The sequence below is a fragment of the Sarcophilus harrisii genome, chromosome X (assembly GCF_902635505.1).
Source record: "Sarcophilus harrisii chromosome X, mSarHar1.11, whole genome shotgun sequence".
NCBI lineage: Eukaryota > Metazoa > Chordata > Mammalia > Dasyuromorphia > Dasyuridae > Sarcophilus > Sarcophilus harrisii.
The window spans coordinates 56,122,927-56,129,567 of NC_045432.1; the positions used below are offsets into that span (position 1 = coordinate 56,122,927).

The 6,641-nt window shown below is 33.3% G+C and overlaps 1 pseudogene; it reads left to right on the plus strand.

Annotated features, from left to right (window-relative positions):
- Positions 1-2,534: 2,534 nt before the first annotated feature.
- On the plus strand, positions 2,535-6,301 carry LOC111721614 (annotated as a pseudogene).
- The last annotated feature ends 340 nt before the right edge of the window (positions 6,302-6,641 follow it).

Below are 6,641 nucleotides of genomic sequence, written 5' to 3' on the forward strand. Positions count from 1 at the left end.
TAAAAAACAACCAGTTTGTTTTAATTTAAAAAAAAAAAAAAGAAAAGGGTTTAGAGCTTTACAAAGAGAAAGTTTGAGGAGTTTTTTTTTTAATCTTATTGAGATAAGAAGGAATGTGAGAAACTTTTTTGGAGAAAGTCCTGTAAACAATTTGAGACATAATATTCTATTAAGTTGCAACATTTACTAAATGGAAACTGTAATAACTGTTTTCTAGCATGGAGTTATTTAAATATAGCATACTAAAATTTTGTCCTTGAAGGACTATTGGAAGGGTGTGAGATACATAGTTACGATATCCTTATGTTTACAATTTCCATGTTTTAGGAGAATCTCATGGGCTTCAAAAGAAAGGAATGAAAATGTAAGCCTGTAAATCTTTGGAACCAAGCTAAATGAAAATAGTGGGACCTGTAATTTGAGGCTTTGACAGTTTATGGCTCTTGGGAAAAGTGAGATTTGAATGATACTATTTGTGATAGTAATTCCAGATTTAATTGAGTTTGTTCTAAAACTCAATTATAATGTGGTCTCATTTAAAATGAGATGTGTTTTATTTGGATAACCGTGATATTTGACCCTTAATAGGTAGATCACATCTTAATGCAAAACACCCTTGATATTTGCCATTAAGGCAATATGCTTAGAAACTTCATGAATAAAAATTAAATGTGTAATTACTTATACTGGTCTTTGAATGCAATTATTATAGAATGCCAAACTGATAGATGGATGAAGCAATTCTCTATGTAAGATGATCCAGAAATGCATTCAAATGAATTGATATTATTTGACTGTCAAATAAATTTTGTTTTGTTTTAAAATTACATAATATTTTTGGCTTCTAATTTTTCTTATAGTGTGATTTTTTTTTTTGAGAAATCACTGTATAGGACATACTGTGAATTTGAAAAACGTTACCTAGAGAGTGATGTCATTGTATACTAGAAAATTAACTTCTTTTTTAATCTGGACACTATTACATTATAAGTTGAGCTATTAGAATGTGGTCATCAGGAGATCATTAGATACTTCAACAACAATACTATGTGATGATCAACTCTGATGACGTGGCTCTCTTCAACAATGAGATGAACTAAATCAGTTCCATTTGTTCAGTGATGGTTCAGTGATGAATAGAACCAACTACACCCAGCGAAAGAACTCTGGGTAGCATTTCCAATCCCTCTGTTTTTGTCCACTTGAGTTCTTGATTTCCTTCTCAGGTTAATTTTACCTTATTTCAAAGTCCGATTCTTCTTGTGCAGCAAAATAACTGTATGGATATGTACACATATATTGTATTTAACATATATTTGAACATATTTAACTTGTATTGGTCTACCTGACATCTGGGGAAGGGGGTGGGGGGAAGGAGGGGAAAAGTTGGAACAGAAGGTTTTGCAAAGGTCGATGCTGAAAAATTACCCATGCATATATCTTGTAAATAAAAAGCTATAATAACAAATTTTAAAAATGTGGTCATGATGTTTAAATACTTAAGTGGGTATATTTTTGCTTTAAAATAGATAATAATGCTTAGTGTTTAGGGAAGGTACAAAAGGTTTTCTGTAAATTTTTTTGAGGGCTTGCTAGATTTTCAGACCCCTGAATCTTCAACCTTAGTCAGGTCTTAAAAGCTTATCAACTCTGTGAGAAAAGTTGCTAAAGCAAAACTGTGAAGTTCTAAAATCCTCAAGTGACCTAATTGAGAACTAGGATCTCTCACACCTGTTATAAGAGGGCTTACAAGCTTAATGATTTTTTTATCTGATATATTTTTGGCTATTGCTTCTGAAAATTATAAAATTGTACCTAGAATATGTCATGAAGTTACGCCTTTAAATCAATTTAGTTTTAATAGACTCCAGATTTAAAGATTTTATTTTTCCATTAAGAATTAATATGCAATATGAAAATTATGGAATATTACTGTTCTGTAAGAAATGACCAACAGGATGATTTCAGAAAGGCCTGGAGAGACTTACACGAACTGATGCTGAGTGAAATGAGCAGGACCAGGAGATCATTATATACTTCAACAACAATACTAGATGATGACCAGTTCTGATGGATCAGGCCATCCTCAGCAACGAGATCAACCAAATCATTTCTAATGGAGCAGTAATGAACTGAACTAGCTATACCCAGAAAAAGAACTCTGGGAGATGACTAAAAACCATTACATTGAATTCCCAATCCCTATATTTATGCACACCTGCATCTTTGATTTCCTTCACAAGCTAATTGTACAATAATTCAGAGTCTGATTCTTTTTGTACAGCAAAATAATGTTTTGGTCATGTATACTTATTGTGTATCTAAGTTATATTTTAATATATTTAATCTACTGGTCATCCTGCCATTTAGGGGAGGGGGTGGGGGGGGGTAAGAGGTGAAAAATTGGAACAAGAGGTTTGGCAATTGTTAATGCTGTAAAGTTACCCATGTATATATCCTGTAAATAAAAGGCTATTAAATTAAAAAAAAAAAGAATTAATATGCAAATCCTTAAGGTATACTTATTTGTCGATATGGAAACTTATAATGACCAGTATTGTGGCTTTTGAGTGAAGTCACGTATTGACCATATAAATTACAGAATATTATTATTTTCTTATTTCTAATTGGTTTCTGCTTCAGGATGAATTTAACTAGAAAGGACAAACAAGATAAGCACTTTGTAACTGCTTATTGTTAAACTAACCTATTGCAACAATATGAGAAAAATAATGACTGTATCTAACCCTAACTTGAGATTAGTGGAGCTTTCTATTTGACATAAGCATTCTCAGGACTGTGTTTTGATATTGTTCTCAGCTTGGATTTCAGGTATGTTTTTCTGAATTATCATTAAGTCAATAATCCACCATTCAAGGGAAATGTCATGTGTCATTTTTTTTTCATTTATTTATTTATTTGGGTCATTCTTTTGAATGTGATTTGAAAATTACTACAGTTGGATGTTTGTGCTTGGGAAGGTTGACAGAATAACCTTAAATAGGCAAAAGTAAGAGCCTTCTAACTCAGTTTCCCCATTGTGTTATTTCCTTTCTGAACAGGAATTTTCTCACCTGGTTAATTCTGAGTCTGGCTGTGATATCTTGTGAATAATATGGAACATGGCTGTATGACTGACTCTGTTTCAAAATAAAGGTTAACTGTGATTCTTACCTGGAATCAGACAAAGCTAAGGAAACTTTATCTTGTTATGCTTATGTCAGCATGATCTGTGCCCTGGAAGGGATGGTCTTGATTTTGTTATTACCATGTCCCTCTTTTCTTTCATAGCAACTTCTAAAACCGGGACAGGAGAATTGTAAAAGGCAAGGTTTTTTTGTTATTGTTATTGTTTTTGTTTTTTAATGATGGAATCTACTCAAGCATCTCTGAGTTACTATGGTAGGATGTAAGCATGAAAGACCTTAATGCTTTACATTTTATTTGTCTGAACTATTTGTTTTAACCTAAGCAACTAGTTAAATAAATCCTAAGCTTTGCTATTAATCCTCTTATTAGTGACTATTGCACAGCACACTTATTTTCTAGATGAATGGGAGTGTATGTATGTTTCTTTAGATAGATACATGTACACGTATAATCTCAACGGGGTATAATTTCAAAGATATGATATAATAAGACATAAAAGTTTTAAGTTTCAAATTTTATATAAACATTTTCAGTTTTAATAGAGTAATAAGCTTTAAGAAAAACAAGATTAAAGTGTTTTCTCTGAGAAGCAAAAGTACAGGAGCAGCTAGATGGCACAGTGGATAGAGCACCAGCTCTGAAGTCAGAAGTAGCTGAGTTCAAATCTGGCCTCAGACCTTTAATACTTACTAGCTGTGTGACCCTGGGCAAGTCACTTAACCCCATTTGCCTCAGCAAAAAAAAAAAAAAAAAAAAAAAGCAGCAAAAGTACATATAAACATGATGTTCTTGGATGACATGTTTATGACATATTTTTAAAAAAATTTTTTTCTTTTGTTCTGAGGGTAATTTAGAACAATGCTGAAAAAGCAGAACAAAGTGTTGAACATTCTTCGGGTTTAACTGAATATCCACAGATGAATTTTTTAAAAAAAATTTTCTTTCTTTTTTTCTGGGATAATATAATAGGATTTGAATATGTTTCAGTAATAAGTTCTCAAAATTGGATTAAGAATTTTACATATAAAATTGTATTAATATTATAAAGAAATTTTAAAATCAGATTTTTTTCCTGTTTTAAATTCTTTCTTTGATAATCTCGAGAGACAGAAGGATTCATTTTACAAGCCAGGTCCTCATGAATTCTTTTTAAGAGTCTTCCTTCATCCTGTAGATAGAATTATCCATATCAGGTACAAGGTTCAAGTAAATATTGAGAGAATTAATATTATGCTATCATATTTATAAACAATTATTGTGATTTACCTTATTTCTTTCTATTTTCTGTAAAGGTTCAACTCCTGTTAACGTCAGTTAGCCTCTAAAGGGTTTGGCTGATTGATAAAATTTTTCCTGTCCTTCAAGGATTGTGATTGTCATCAGAACCATGCATGGACATGATCACAGTCTCTTCAGTAGCCACCATTCCTAATGCATATCATATAGTATCTATCTCCAAGGACAAAACTATTAAAATGTGAGAAGTGCAAATTAGCTACCATGTGAAGACTTTCACAGGACACAGAGTATGGGTACCCATAATATGGCCAAATTAAGATGACACCTTAATTGCTAACTGTTCTAATGACCAGACAGTGTATGTCTAGGTAGTAGCCAAGAAAGAATGCAAAGTTGAGCTCTGTGTAATATGAGAATATTGTCGAGTGTATTTCCTGGGCTCCAGAAAACTCTTATTCCTCTGTCTCTGAAGCTGAGACTAAAAAAAGAAAGTAGTAAACCTGGGCTTATCTTGCTGTTTGGATCCAGAGACAAGACCATAAAGATGTGGGATGTTATCACTAGCATGTACCTTATGACCCTTGTGAGCCAATGAAAAGTGGGTACATGGAGTTCTCTTCCATTCTGTAGGAAAGTTTATTGTGAGTTGTGCTGATGGGATTATAAAAACAAGTGATATATGAAGACCCTCAGAGTGCATGAATACTTTGTTACCTCCTTTTTACAAGATGGCATCATACGCGATTACTGAAGTGTAGTATAGGAATGCCATTAATTGATTCACATTTGATTGACTCCCCTTCCTTTCCTGGATACACTCAGATACCATGGTTACTCCACTGAGCTCTGTTTAGATATTATTGTCTTTTCATGTTAAAAAAACAAAACAAAACATGCTTGTCAATTGGGGATGAGATTTCACTCAACTAGAAGACCTACTTTTTGTTTAAAGTATAAACAAAATTCACTGGGGGGTGAGCTCTTATCTTGAAGGCAGGAACCCCTGGCCTTGATCCCCTCCATTAGGACTTAGGGTGTCCTAGCTCATGAAGAAAATTAGCCAGAGAGATCTGAATGAAAATGGCTTCCCCCTGCCCAGATTACAGAAGGCTGCTGAATCTCATGATCAAGCCACATTCTCAGAAGCTGGAGCTGAAGACTTTTAGCCTTAGCTCTACCAATCAAGGTTGACTTTTACTTTTTGGAGAAATCCCTTTCAGAAGGTACTTAAGACCCTAGGGTCTTCCATCATATCTTTGATTAGGAGAGAAACCACTGACCATCAATTTATTGATTGCTAGCTAGCCTAAATAATAAATTGATTATTAATTACCCAGAAACTCTGCCTCTCAGAGTTTTTCATTTGTCTCAAGATAGAAAGGCAAGCAGTATGTAAATACTGAAATTCTCTGAACTGTCAAATGAATTATATTTGATGTTCATCTTATAAATGTATTGTTAATAAAGTTATATCCATAACATTTAAACTAGTTTTCTTTAGTAGTTAGACTAGGAAACTTTTGCAAATGACTTGAAACCATAGAAACAGATCTAATAAGAGGAACACCGCCCCAGAATCCCCTTGGGAATGAAGCCTATTCCGGAATCTTCAAGGGAAACTGTTTTCAAAGACTAGATCGTGACATGGAACAGCTAAGACCCAAGATGAAATATACTTTTTACATGGACATTTGGAGTGGATCACCAGGAACGAGCTGGATCCAAGAGACTTGATGTTATTTAATATTGATGATCATACTTATGTTACTCTTGGTTTTCAGTTGTATCTAATATTTTCCCACATTAATGTCTGCCTACAGGAATGTATGCATAAGTCTACTTGAAAATATGCCCAGGAGCATAATTGTGTAAATATTATAGAAGAATTGCACATGTTTACATATTACTTGCCATCTAGGGGCAGGGGTAGGAAGAAGAGAGAAAGAAAAAAAATTTAGAACACAAAGTTTTGCAGTGATGAATGTCAAAAATTATATACGTGTGTGTTTGGGGGGTGGGGGGGAGAAAGCTTTATTTAAAAAAAAAGAAAATATGTCCAGGGCAGAAATAGATATAATTCATAAGTGAGTGATCAAAGACAGGTATTACAGACATTTTTATGCTTAAAACGAGGGACTGTTATGGGATTTCTGGATTTCCATTTATTTCTCTAGAATCTTTTGATTAATATTAACTGCACCTGACTAAAACCTGTCCCATGTATGAACAGACAATTCTCAGATGAAGAAATT